At 39.1% G+C, this 14391-nt stretch overlaps 1 long non-coding RNA gene across 1 annotated transcript in view; it reads left to right on the top strand.

Annotated features, from left to right (window-relative positions):
* The window catches only part of LOC131493348 (uncharacterized), a 111635-nt gene that overhangs the window by 69476 nt on the left and 27768 nt on the right, over nucleotides 1–14391 (top strand). Inside the window, exon 5 of the long non-coding RNA XR_009252580.1 lies at nucleotides 12227–12355. This is a non-coding gene — a long non-coding RNA (uncharacterized LOC131493348). The remainder of the gene's footprint in view (nucleotides 1–12226; nucleotides 12356–14391) is intronic.

Raw genomic sequence — 14391 nt, 5'->3', positions numbered from 1 at the left:
TTCCAAGTTGCTGGCAATAATTCCATTAATATCAGAATATGGATTACTAAGTATATCCATTAGTTTTGGATCTGCATCCCTCTCTGGACTGGCCAATTGGCTAAAGAATAAATTGGCTGGCTCCAAAATCAAGGTCAAGAGTAACACCGGCATTGACACAGACATGAGGATTAGACAGATGTGCAAGAGAAGGATGATGAGGAGGAGAGCTCAAATATTTCCTAAGATTGAAAAACTGAGGTGGAGAATGACATATTCTAGGCCAGGGAGAAAGAAAACCAAACCAAACAAACAAACAAAAAAAACCAACAATAACAAAAAACCAAGACAGCCCGGAATTTAAGCATTAGGGAAATGCCAAAGTATTGAGATTTACCAAACAATGTTCTGTCACTAGCAATGGTGAAAATGAGGAGGAGGATGTTGATGATAATTAACATTTATTGAGTGATTATCATAGAAGGCACAGTTTTACATTGCTTCATATATATTTTCTAATTTACTCTCATAAACATGGGGTAGGTGTTACTAGCATATGCATTTTACATATGACGAAACTAAAGATCAAGGAGATGTAGTAACTTGCCTAATGTGATGCAGGCAATTAAGTGTTCAGGTAAGATTTAAGCTCCATTCTGTTTGATAATAGAGTAGGTGCTTTCATCTTTTCTTTTTGTTTTAAATATTATAGAAAATATTGTTTATGTCCCCAAGATTTCCTCCACTAGTTCTGTGGGTAAGTCCTGATTTCTGTGAGCTTCTCCTAAGGGTTTGAACCTGCTAACTGTTTATAGAGACCTACCATTGGGCTTCTGGCACTACTTTGATCAAACCAGAAGTCAAAGATGCCTGGAGTTTTATTCCAGTTGGAGACTTGTGGGGGCACTCGGGAGGGAGTATGTAAGCCCCGTCCCCTTGCCTTGAGATGAGACAAACTCTGTGATGTAATTGTGCTGCAGAGCCCCTGCTGCATCAGGCTGAAGAGGAGTATGATACCTGAAATTGTATCCTGCTTGGCTTCTTCCCTCTCTTTCCCTGTGTCTGTCACTCTCCTCCCTTTCTCCTGGGAACACCCCTTAATAAATCACTTGCAAATCCTGTCTTCCTGCCTGCTTCCTGGGGGTGGTGGCGGGGGATGTCTGAACCAAGACAATTATGCTTCCGTCCCATTCTAAACTTGACTCCACAAATGAGCCAACTTAAAAAAAATAATGTTTATTTATTTTTGAGAGAGAGAGACAGATCAACAGACAGACAGACAGTGAGGGGGGAGAGGTAGAGAGAGAAAGACACAGAATCTGAAGCAGGCTCCAGGCTCTGAGCTGTTGGCACAGAGTCTGATGCGGGGCTTGGACTTTTTAACTGGGAGATCATGACCTGAACTGAAGTTGGACGCCTAACCGACTGAGTCACTCAGGTGCCCCATAAATGAGCCAACTTTGATGAAAGGCAATATGATATAATAATCAAACACAGATAATGAAGACACTTTAGAGATTGTTCCACATGTAGATTTGACCTCCCAGTTACTCTCATTTCATTCATTCAAGCATTCATTTCATTCATTCAACATACAACAAAAATGTATTTTGTACTACATACTAGGACCAATATTGATGTGTACACAACCCTTCATGTGGATAGGAAAAAAATATGTACTTGTCAGTGTATACACTCAGGGAATTCAGAAGGAATAGATGTTCCAATAAAATTCAACCCTTTACCATTGTGTGCATCATTTCAATTTCCACAGTTTGATTTCTTCTTGATCTGAATTTATTATGGTTTGAAATATTTTTCACCGCTGAGTGGTGTATGGAGCATCAAAGCCTAAGGATGGGGTTGGCTCAGGCTAGAAACCTTCACTCACCACAGGCTGAATAAATGTCTTGCATACAGTGTGATAAAACCACCTTTTTGCAGTTTTGGGGGATTGGTCTTGGGGAAAAAGATGAGTCATAGAAATAAAAGGATTCATCAAAGAAAATATTGTTAAGAATATGATTAATTATGGAAGGGAGACACTGCCCTGGCTGCAAGTTACTTCTTCATTCCAAATTTATTTTGGAATTTGGTGTGAGAGGTAAAGGAATAAAACTTTGAAAAGGAGGTGAGTAAACTCAGAATTTTGAACCTAGGATTCTTAATGTTAGGAGCCCCAAAGACCTGTGAGATACAGATTTTGCTCCCAAGTAGCCCTGCCTCTCACTCACTTCACTCTCTTTCTACTTCCCTCACTTTGTCCATTATGTGAGAGCTCTCACTAGGTTTAGAGAATGTTGCATCTGTAACATGATCTCTCTCTTCTCAGTTTCAAACGTCAAGCCTATACCTGCTATTCCAATACACACCTTTTAGCTGCATTTCCCTTTATTTCTTAGTGACATTTGCTTTTTTTTTCTTTTAGTGACATTTACACTTTACCCATCTTTCTGAAATTAAGAATGTTGTGTCAGGTTGCATACCTTTGGTCAAAGGCTATTGTGAAATATACAAGACAAACTTGTAAATACAGGGTAATCTGTAGACCAATTCAAAGAGAGCATTTCTGAGTATGAATATATGCTTTGCTATTAGAATCACCAAGGAAAGAACCCAGATCATCAGCACCAACTTTATTTAAATGTATTGTCATAATAAATTTTAGTGTTAAAATAAAACTACTGAATAAAGAGAGATTCAAATTTGTATGCATGTCATATATTTCTTGAAGAATCCATCTTCAATGGATACATTTAAGAAATAATATAGAAATCATCTAGCATGGATTCAGAAAATAAAGGTAATATGAAGGATGAAGAAATTCCATCTCAAAAGGCCACAGAGTCAGATTCACTAGGCTCAAGGAACCAGATGGGGTGGCTCAGTCTTTAGGGTGGGCTGAAGAGCTGAGTTAGTCAGAAATTTGAGTCATGAGTGAAGTAAGAGGAAAAGAGTCTATGTCATGGTTTTTCAAAAGACACTTTATATAAGGTCTTTATAGACATTTTCTGAGCACTTTAAAACTTAAGCTTTAGGGCTCCTTCACAGACCTATGAATCACACTCTTTGGCAGTAGGGACAAGCATAACTAGTCACAAGGGCTTAAAAGACATCTTCAGGATCTGGTTTCTCTCAGGGTTGCTCAGTGTCAGCACTATTAACATCATTTTTGTGTTAACTCTATTGTTAGGATTTTCCTCTTGGTCACATTTGGCTGCTAGTCGTTCCTGGGCTACATTTTCTCTGGTTTATTTGCAGACTGAAATGTGTACCTACTCCCTTAATAGTGCTGAAAAAGTCCTAGAATTAAACATTATCATCTCTGATTGGTTTGATTGGGTCACATGCTCATTCCTGTGTCAATTACTTTTGCCATGGTAACATGAGACTTTAAATGACTAGGTATAGATTATACAGCACCCAGGTTGCTGAAATGGAGTTTCTACCATTGAGGCACATAAATCGGAAGAGTAGGGGAAGGGACAGTTTCCCAAATGAGAATGGGACATGTTATCAGAAGCTGGGTATGGAAGATAGGTCTTGGGGACAGAGAGGGACTAGAGACAAGTGGCTGTTACAATTATCTATTCAAGGAGTAATGAAAGACTAGACCAAGAGGAGCTAACCTGAGATGAAATAGAGATAATATAAGGAGTGTTTTAGTGGTATAATTGAAATGCTTTTTATATATGATTGATTAGATTTAGGAGCATCAAAGAAAGATCATTTATAGCTGTAGCTTTCATATTTGAAAGTCCAATATTTGACCTCAGATGTAGCTAGATTCCATTTTTCGTATGATGTTGTACAGGGATTTCTCTATGTGTATCTTGGCTTGATTTCCTTTGAGCTGATTTCCTTCTCAGTATGCTCAGTATGCTCAGTATGCTGTCTATCAGGCAGCAAGATGGCATCAAGTCAACCTGGGCTTACAAGATCCTTAAAACTCATCAGTCCAGTGTAAGAATGCAAATATTTCTCCCTTAGTATCCATATCAGTGCCAACAAAAGATTATGATTGGCCTTTGTTTTATGGACTGAATTGTTTCCCTTCAAAATTCATATGTTGAAGCCCTAACCCTCAGTACCTCAGAATAATAGTTTGTTAAAGAGGTAATTAAGGTTAAATGAGGTCATATGCGTGGGCCTGTGTTAGGGTTCTCTAGAGAAATGGAACCAATAAGATTGTGTGTGTGTGTGTGTGTGTGTGTGTGTGTGTGTGTGTGTGTGTATGCAGAAAGACTTATCTTAAGGAGTTGGCTCATGTGATTATGAATGCTTGGAAGCAGAAAATCTAGTGGGGAAGACTGGCAGGCTTGAGGCTCAGGAAAGAGTAGCAGTTTAGGTTCAAAGGCAGAATGCTGGCAAACCAGGATGAGCCAGGGTTACAGATGAAGTGTGAAGGCAGTCTGCTGGCTGAATTCCCTCTTGCTTGGGCAAAGTCAGCCTTTTGTTCTGTGTGGGCTTTCAACTGATTGGTTGAGGCCCACCCACATGAGAGAGGGTCAATCTACTTTACTTGAAGTTATAGATTTAAATGTAAATCTCATTCAAAAATATCCTCACAGAAAACTTCAGGGTAATATTTGACCAAATATATGGGCACTGTGACCCAGCCAAATTGACACATATAATTAACCATCACAGGGGGCTAATCATATCTGAATGGTGTTCTTATAAGAAGAGTAAATTTGAATATACAAGGAGATACCAGAGATGTACATGCACAGAGGAAAGAGGACTATGTCCTGTGTAAGGACATAGTCAAAAAATGGCCATCTGCAAGCCAAGAGACCTTAGAAGAAACAAAACCTTCTAACATCTTGGTTTTGGACTTCCAGCCTACAAAACTGTGAGACAATAATTTTCTGTTGTTTAAGCCACTTAGTCTGTTGTATTTTGTTATGGCAGCCCTAGAAAATGAGTACTGCCCAACCACAGACCAATCACTATATAGCATATAAGGGGCATGTGGCACTCATTGGATAGGCTTAGTCAGTTGCTTACCCCAGAAGCTAGAAAAATAGGGATCATATGATTGACAATCCCAAAAGAATTACAAAGATTAGAAGAGAAAAATTTTCCAAACATTCTATAAAAAGTAATCATTTTTGAACTAATTCTTCTCACTGTAATGATATTCTTCATTAAGATTGGTTCTAGAGAGCCACAGTAATGGAAGAATAGGGAAGTGTATAGAAAAATGAAAATATAAGGAGAGAGACAAAAAATCAAGTCTTCTCATTGAAATACACAAGTTAGGAGATGCTGAAGTTGTGTGCCAAGACAGGAAGTAAGGGACATACACATGTGAGTGACATATAATACCACTTAGGCTTTTAAATGAAGAGACATATATAATTGTGCCTCACCAATGGGAGGTATTCTAGATAGATAGATAGATAGATAGATAGATAGATAGATAGATAGACAAATGTAGACACACACACACACACACACACACACACACACACACACACACACCCCATAGGGCAGCAGGTGATTTCCTTCTAAAACATTGACTATCAGGACTAAGACTGGGATTTCCAGGTCCTCGGGTAGAACCATAGCAATCTCAAAGGTTCATTTGTGTTATACTCAAGCTTAATGACCATGCTGCTCATTACTAACTTTGCTGTATTTACATTCTAAAATGGGAGGTTATTTATTTGTTTTAATTTTTTAAATTTTTTTTTTTTTTTTTTTTTGAGAGAGAGCACAAGCAGGGGAGGGGCAGAGTGACAGGTAGATACAGAATCTGAAGCAGGCTCCAGGCTCAGCTGTCAGCACAAGGCCCGGTGCAGTGCTTGAACTCATGAACCATGAGATCATAACCTGAGTCGAAGTCAGAAGCTTAACTGACTTAGCCACCCAGGTGCCCCAAAAAAGGGAGGTTTTGATTGGTGTGCCTGCTACCATCTAATTTGGAGCACTCCTGTTGGGAAGAACTTCATACATGTCATCTCAGAGGTGGTTTTCCATTTTCATAGCTTGCCAATGTATGGGTGCTCTCAGCTCATGATGAAGCCCTGGTCCAAACATATGTGATCCAAGTGGTAGAAGTCATTTTATTTACTCAGAACATGAAGCATATAACATAGGAAATATTCAAGAAATAGAGTTAGTGTTACTTTCCCAAGGCCACAAGACTTCCTCCACCATGAAATCAATACTGAATGGCTCAGAATTTTTTTTTTATTATTTTTTATTTTTTATTTTTGGGACAGAGAGAGACAGAGCATGAACGGGGGAGGGGCAGAGAGAGAGGGAGACACAGAATCAGAAACAGGCTCCAGGCTCCGAGCCATCAGCCCAGAGCCTGACGCGGGGCTCGAACTCACGGACCGTGAGATCGTGACCTGGCTGAAGTCGGACGCTTAACCGACTGTGCCACCCAGGCGCCCCCAGAATTTATTTTTGACAATTGATCGTTACAATGGTAATAATGGTAATGATGGTGATGATGATGGTGGTGGGGGCGATGTTAGTGTGATGTTTACCACTAAAATTTCTCTTTAAGACAGGTGGCACTGCCTTGAGTGTTTTATCTTATTTACTCATGTAATTCAAAAGTAGTCTACTGAGAATGTATCAAACCAATCTGATAGACATGGAAAATGAGAACAGTTTAAATAGGTTGCCTGAGTCTTCAAATTTAATAAATATCGAGGAAGGCAAAATAGTACTGTAATCAGAAGCCTAGTTCTAAGAGTGCTGTAGCTGTAGTGGATAGGATCAATGGGCCCTGATAATTTCTTTGGTGTTTTTTTTTTCCAAAAGTACTTCGGAACTTCCCCAGGTACCCTTTTTAGTAGGCACACTATTGTGAATCCAAGAAAGGATTACATTCTGCAGGGAGAGGGAGTTGGCATGAATCCCAGAGCTGAAGGCTATGGTTCTAAAGCTCTCTAGCTTCTGAGCTTTTGCTGAGTGGCTTTCACCATTCACTGAAAACGAAATATCTCGAAGTCAGACTATAATAACCACTAACTTAACTATAAGGATGATGAGTTTGGGATTTCTCTTCTCTAAATAAAAGCGTTATCTATTTCTCACTTCTGCAGGCAAAGTGTGTAAGAACTTTTCCCCACTTCCTTGCTCAGCCCTGCATCTTGCTCATTTTGATGACACTGCATATGTATTTTTGAGAAGTTATAGGGTTTTTTTTAACTTCAAAATTTTTATTCTTCTGAAACCACAGAGGAGACACATTTGAGAAATAGCTCCCTTTAGGTGATAGGTTCCTCCAACATGTATTTGCAAAACTACTGAAATCACAATCTCTGTCACTTCTTATTTCATAGCTGGGACTAATCACCCAACTATAAATTTAATTCCTTCACATTATTATAGATTGCATGTCAGTGTGAGATATAGCTATAATGGTGCCATTCAATAAATCTGATAAAAATGGAGAAGTTTCTCTCCTCATGCTAGCACTGAAAATTTTGGTTGATTGGCACATGACTTGTTCTCACAAGTATAAGAAGGAGAAGAATTCAAGTTCTCATATATTAATAACTGATAACATATACCATTAATAATTATAAATATATCTACATAACAGAACTAGAGTGCCTTGTGTGCTGTAGCTAAATCAATCACTAAACCTGACCATATTCTTGAATATTTATTGAATAAATAAATAAGGAAGGGAGCAGGCTTCCACAGGGGTGTGAGAGGTTCTTGTCATTGGCTTCATCTTTGCTCATTGCATTTTTCTTTTTTGTACAGCTTCTAGGGTGGCCACTCCTACTGGTTTTGGCCAGGGTCTTCTCCTTCCTGAATCTCTGTGGAACTCAAACAGTTAACATAAATTTTCTTATCTCTCAGTTCCTAATGTAACCATGGTAGCCATGGAGGGTTTCTAAATTTGTTGCTCTGTTAGTTATCACAGGACTTGGGAGGTAAAATGTTTACGGGTCCTACTTACTCACCAAACATCAAAACATATCTGGGCCTCAGCAGTGAAGTAGACACTTACAGATGAACAACCTAAGAGTAAAAAAAAAAAAATGCAAATGAACTGTTCTCTATATACCAAACTCATTGCTTAAGAACATAAAGGTTTTTTCTTCTGTTTCCTATTATGTGCCTCTAATGGGCTAGGCTGGTTTAGAATGTTGGCATAGGCCATCAATCTTTGATGCTAAATTAAAAGCTAGAAAAGGACCAAATGCAAGGATCATCAGGGGAAAAATTATACTTTTCCCCAAAGTCTGAGATCTAAGTTCCATAGTCTCTATTTCTGTTTCAGCACCAAAGGCAAGTTTAGAAACAAACAAACAAACAAACAAGTTTATTGAAATATAGAGTAGGAACATATGAGCAGAGAGAGGATTGGCTCTTTGGAAATGGGAGGCGGGATGCTTGGGGACCTGCTAGTAATGTTCTAGGACAAATCTCTTAGACCATGACCATGTAGGAAATACCAATTTAACTAGCTTTCAAAACTCTCATAAAGTAATCCTGGTTGAGGAGTTAGAGCCAGATCATGAGTACCACTAGGACATGGCATGAGCTTTTGGTTTCATTTTAAGAGTCAAGGGAAGCCGCTGAAATGGTTAAAGCAGAGAAGTGACAACATCTGATTTATACTTAATTATTAAGTATAACTCTTTAGCGAGTGGGTTAAAGAGGGCCAAGAGGGGAAGCAGGGAGCCCAGTTGGAACTGTAGCAGTGGTCTTGGTGAAAGTTCCCAGTGAACACACTGGAAGGTGATTTAAATAGAACTCAGACAGCCATGTGATTCTGCCTGCCTGTCACTGAGCCAGGTTCTGTCAGATTGGAGTATGCTACCCAGGCTGCAAGAACAGAACACTCCCTTTCCTGATCAACTTTGGGCGATCGGTTGCCTCTGAAAATAGTTTTCAGAGAAATTTCTATTTATGTTTTTTAATCAGAGAGAGAAAAGAAAAGAATAACTTGGCATGCTTATGGACAAAAGTAATATAGGAAGACAGTAAAAATCTTTCAGCGTAAAAATAATTACCCAAAATCAAAGGCATGAAAGTGCTAGCTGGCTCTCATAAATGTGTTTTTCATCATGTAAATCGTGTTAAATTTGAAATGTGAAAAATGGTTTTTCACTGCAAAGGTTACATGTAATTTTCAGCTACATAAAATATTTATTTGCTCTCGAGCTCTAGGTAGGTGTCATCTCACCCTATGGTCTAATGAGAAAAGCATTAGCCAGGCCAATGTATCCATGAAATACATTGGATAACAACCTGTCCCCTGTGCCTTGTATATGTATTCTTAGTAATATTAGGCTGACATTGTTTAATAACAGATATTATGAAGCTAACTCTGTATCTCCTTTAGGATTGCTAGAAAATTGGTAGCTGCCATCTGGGGAAACGGATTTCTGACAATTTTTTCCCCTCCAACCCTGTAGAGCTTTAAAGACTATTGTAAAAAGCATGTTTGCTGCTACACTCATTATGGGATATAAACGAACTGAATTCTAAAATTACATTTTCCCTGAGATTCTTCATTATTCAATATTATAACCCTTTTAGTGCCTTTTTTGTTTGTTTGTTTAAAGCATATGTAATAAACTCTGAAGCAACTTGAGCAACTTCTAAGAACCTATCTGGTATTTGGTGAAAAGACCTCTGGGATTCCTTTGTACAGGCTTCTTCTGCATCTGTCTTTAGGGTACATTCAGCCCATTATGTATACCCATTCATTCACTTATTCAATAATTATCGAACCCCTATTATGTGCAGGCCTGTGGTAGGTACTGTGCATCTATTAATGACAAAATGATCCAATTCCTATGCACCCAGTGCTTTCACTTTAGCATGTACAAAGCTGATATTCTGCATCATGATGGGATATACGGTAGAGGCTAGTCCCGAGGTTTTGTTCAGAAGAGCAAAGGCAAACACTGCTATTGCTGTCTCATTGGATTTAGACATGAGTGGTTTCTTCCAAAGGTCTGGAACCAGAATTTTGTCTTTGGCACTTGGAGGTCTGTAGTGGATAATACAGTACTCTGTACAGACTCCTGCTTCAGAACAGAGACATTGATTCCTCCACTTGCCAGGAGTGTTAACTGCTGTGGTTGACTTTTGTGTTTCTTTCCAGAATTGTACACTGCTGAAGGGAACTGCCCTGCCCAAAGTTACAACTGTCCCCAAGGACTCCAGTTATTACTGGATGTTGGGATGATGGATAACAGATTGAGTTAGTTCCCTTGCCTCAACTTAGACAACTCTGATGAACTACCTTAGAAGCTCCAAAGATTTCCATGGGACTAGAACATGGAACTTACTGTTCCGTGTGTTGAACTTACTTGCTCTCATAAGCTCACTTCCCTATATGTGTTGACCCTAAATGTACTCCTCCATAAACCTCCTTCAAGAAAACCTTTATTCCAGAGTCTGCTTCCAGAGAACCCCACCTGAGAAGGGGAATTAACACTTTTACAAATTCAGTTTATGATTTTGAGTGCCTAGACACAGACACTACAGTCCATTTCCTTCTTTTTCTCTTTACTCTCTGCAAAGTCCCTTCAAGTTAGGTAAGGTATGCCCCACTGACAAATAAGAAATTGAGACTTGAAGACTGGTTTGCTCCAGGTCACAAAGCCGGCAAATGATGGACTCAGGATGCAGGCTTACTCCTGTCTGATGGGAGAGCCTGTACCCTGCTACGCTGCTCCCCCCATTTGCCCTTTCCAGCCCCTTCTGATTTTCCTTGTAAAGTAGATTTCACTACTTGTTCACTCTCAGAACAAAAATTAACTTGTTGATTTCTCAAGTTACTTTTTATCTTGTTTCTCTCCTTCACAGCAAAATCCCAACACGGAATGAGGTTGAGGACAGACATTCACACCTAGGGGTGTGTGATGTAGCTATGTTGTGCATAATGCTTTAGGTCACACCAACAAAAATCCTTTGACCCCATACATGAAAATTCACATAGTAGCACTTATAAAACAAGCAAACAAAGCAAAAGCTGTTAACCAGAGAGAAGAAAAGGAAGAAATTTGCAAAGGCGAGGAAATTACAATATGACTGTCATGTCAGAGTGTCATGAAAGATGACACATTATCTTGTAGTGATAAAAATGACGCTATAATTGGGATGTGTAATAGTGATAAAATGGCATCCATTTTGAACTAGGATCCTGATGTATTGGCCATTTCAATGGTATCTGTTCAGAGGTATACAGGGTTCTCTGAGTGGGAGTCAAAGCCTCTTCTCTCCCTACCTCCCACCCCTGGAGTGACTGACAAGAGTTTGTCACATTCCACATATTCCCTGATCATCTTCACCTGGAAGCCAAAATAAAAGCAAGAGCTCAGCTTCCATAGTGGTGATCTAATGGGGGTTTGTGGACCTACTTACTCAGTACACACAATCTATTGCTTGAGGGGTTGCTCTCAGCAAAAGGATCTGATTTTCACTTGGACCATCAGTAGGAGAATCTGCTGGCACAGGCTTGTGAGATCCTGGGATGTTTATCCATGAAGCTTTCTGATTGGTCTGTTTCCCACTAAGCACTATGGAGGCCATTGGTTACAAATTCAAACACTTGTGGAGATTGATATCTTGTGGTCCATCAGAAATTGGTGTTAACACCTAACTGACTTTGTTATAGATCAGTCCACATCCACTGGACATTGTAGTTCCTGATGTGTCTCTTGACAACACCCCTATTAAGGTTTTTCTGGTGCCCATTACCACGTCTTCTAGAACATTAGTTTCATCAATTTATTTTAGACATAGGAATCAAAGTAATAAACTTTGATGATCAAAAACTATATTTCTTTCACAAAACCTGGAAAAAAATCACTTTGTGAATGTGAATCTCATTCTCCTTCTCTATAAAATGGGGATAATTATTCCAACCTTTCACAGTTGTTGTGAAGGTGAAATGAGGTAATGTAGGTAAAACATTTAGGATAATGTCTGCTACGTAGTAATTTTCTCAATAAATGAAAGGAAATCGCATTATTGTCGTTCATGATGGGTTTTGAATAAGACTTGTCTTCCTAAAGGCCACCAGGGAGGACACAGGGGAGCATTTCCAAGGTGGCAGATTATTGCTCCAATCCAGGACACTCTTTTGAATCCCAATCCATGGGCAATACTGTCTGACTCCCAGATGGAGGGGTCTCTGACTCTCATTTATTGCTTCTGCCACACCTTTTGCTGGAGACCAGATTCAGATTACAGGACATATTTTTTCTTACTTTACATTTTAAGAAAATGCTGATGTTTTTCCCCACAGAGATCCATTTCTCCTGATCAATCCGTTCTCCACTCCATCCGCCATCACTTTCTCCAAGTAATGCAGGGGATGTGAACAACCAATCAGGAGAGAAGTTTCAAGGAAATAAGATGAAATGCGAAAAAGAAGGTATGCTTTCTTAAAGTAGAATTTTCTCTTCCTTTTCCATTCTCTGAGTAATGTGTGAAATTTCACAAGTATTGAGAATAATGTTAGTGTCACCCCCAGAACAAGGGGACAAATCATAGATTTGTCCATGAGTGAAAAAAAAAATATGTGTAAATGTCAAAAAAAAAAAACCCCTCTGAATTTTAACCAAACTATACTAAATTAATTATTTAACTTCAAAAATTGGGAGAAAGGTTTGAAAAATGTCTTCATTTATTTTCTGTCAGGAAACATGGGGTACATTTTAATGAACAGCATCCACTCTGCAGCTTATGCCTGGGCAATGCTTTTCAAATATGAATGTACACAGGGTTATCCTGTGGATCTTACTGAAATGCAGACTCTGACTCAATAGATGTTGGGTGGGTCCTCAGACTCTGCATTTGTAACAAGTACCCAGGTGAAGCTGAGGCTTCTTGTCTAAGGACAGTACTTGAACAGCAAGGACATAGGACATGTTCATCTCCATGGCTCCCTTTTGGTAAAGTCTTATTACCAAACCAGGTGCAGGTGCTTAGTGCTTCCTTTGTGCACTCAAAGCATTCATGGGGTGGTGAAGAGTAGAGAGATACACATAAATCCTGTACCTAGACAAATAATTACAATATTATGGGATATGGACACATATCTGTGACTGAAAAATCACAGAAAGTGCTGTGGGACCCTGGGATGAAGGAACTCATTCGGCCTGAGAGAATCAGAGAAATCTTTACAAAGGATAGGTTGTTGAACAGACTCTTTTAAGAAGGGGAATGACTGTTCCAGGGATGTGGATGAGGGAGGTGAGTGAAACTGGGAGTCACTCATACGGCTACAAGTGGCACATAGAAAAGTTTTATTTGTTTTTTATTAATAGAGGAAGAAATAAATTTGTGAACCAGTCTTAAGCATTTCCCTTTATTATTGTGGGAATCAATGTGTTTCTCTTTCAAAAGGAGGGTACAGATGTGTTCATCTCCTCCATCACCCTTTGCCAAACCCTCGCCAGCCTTCAGGATTTTGCTTCATGAAGCTTTCTCTGAGCACCCAAGTCAGAAAGCAGTTTTTTCTTCCTCTCAACTCTAGAGCACTCATCTTCATTGAATGTAAAAATTTTGCTCATAGACCCCTCATCTGAAACATCTTTGTAGCATCCTGAAATATTGAGCAGAATTTCTTAAACCTAATAATCACATTACGGCTATCATCTATGTGCCAGACACTATGCACTTTCCACTTCACAAATTCTCTTATTTAATTCTCACAATTATCCTATGATGTATGCAGTATTATCACTAACCTCATTTTACAGATCCAGACTCTCAGTCTCGGTTCAGAGATTAACGTGCCTCAAATCACTGAACCAGAGAGTAGTAGAGCTAGGATTAAAACTCTGAATGCAGTACAATTAAATACCTCCCTATGTTGGATGAATGGATTGATAGACTGTGTCGCTGATTCAGGGTTGATGTAATTTCTTTGAATTTCTTCCATTTTGATGTTGGATTTTATGTCTCCTTCCCTCCAGTTTGGGTGGACTCTGACTGCTTTGACTGATAGAACACAATGGAATTGACACTATGTCAGTTTATGGGTCCAAGTATTAAGAAACTTTATTCTTCTTGTCCCTTAATATATATTATCTTGGCGTCCTCAGCCACCATGTAAGAAGTCTGATGTCCTGTTAGATGACCTGGAGAAGCCTTAAGACTATAAGAAGCCCTTAGCCATACTAAGCCTAAACCCCAAGAGTTAGAAGTTCCCAGTTGAGCCCTGCCTCACAAAGAGCTAAGGCACCAGCCATTTAAGTAGAACCATTTGGACCCCAGACCAGTCCAGTAGCTCACAGAATATCATTGAATGACCTCAGTGCTTCATAGAGTATAGAAGAACCATCTATTTTAACACTTCACAAATTCATGAGATACTATGATATGGTTGTTGCTTTAAGCCATTAAGTTTGAGGATAATTTCTTATGCAGCCAATGATATGAAATGAAAGATCATTTCTGACTCCG

This window comes from Neofelis nebulosa, chromosome 13, assembly GCF_028018385.1.
Source record: "Neofelis nebulosa isolate mNeoNeb1 chromosome 13, mNeoNeb1.pri, whole genome shotgun sequence".
In the NCBI taxonomy this organism is placed as follows: Eukaryota; Metazoa; Chordata; class Mammalia; order Carnivora; family Felidae; genus Neofelis; species Neofelis nebulosa.
The sequence above is the reverse complement of the archived record's forward strand: the minus strand, read 5'-3'. Positions and strand labels throughout refer to the sequence as shown.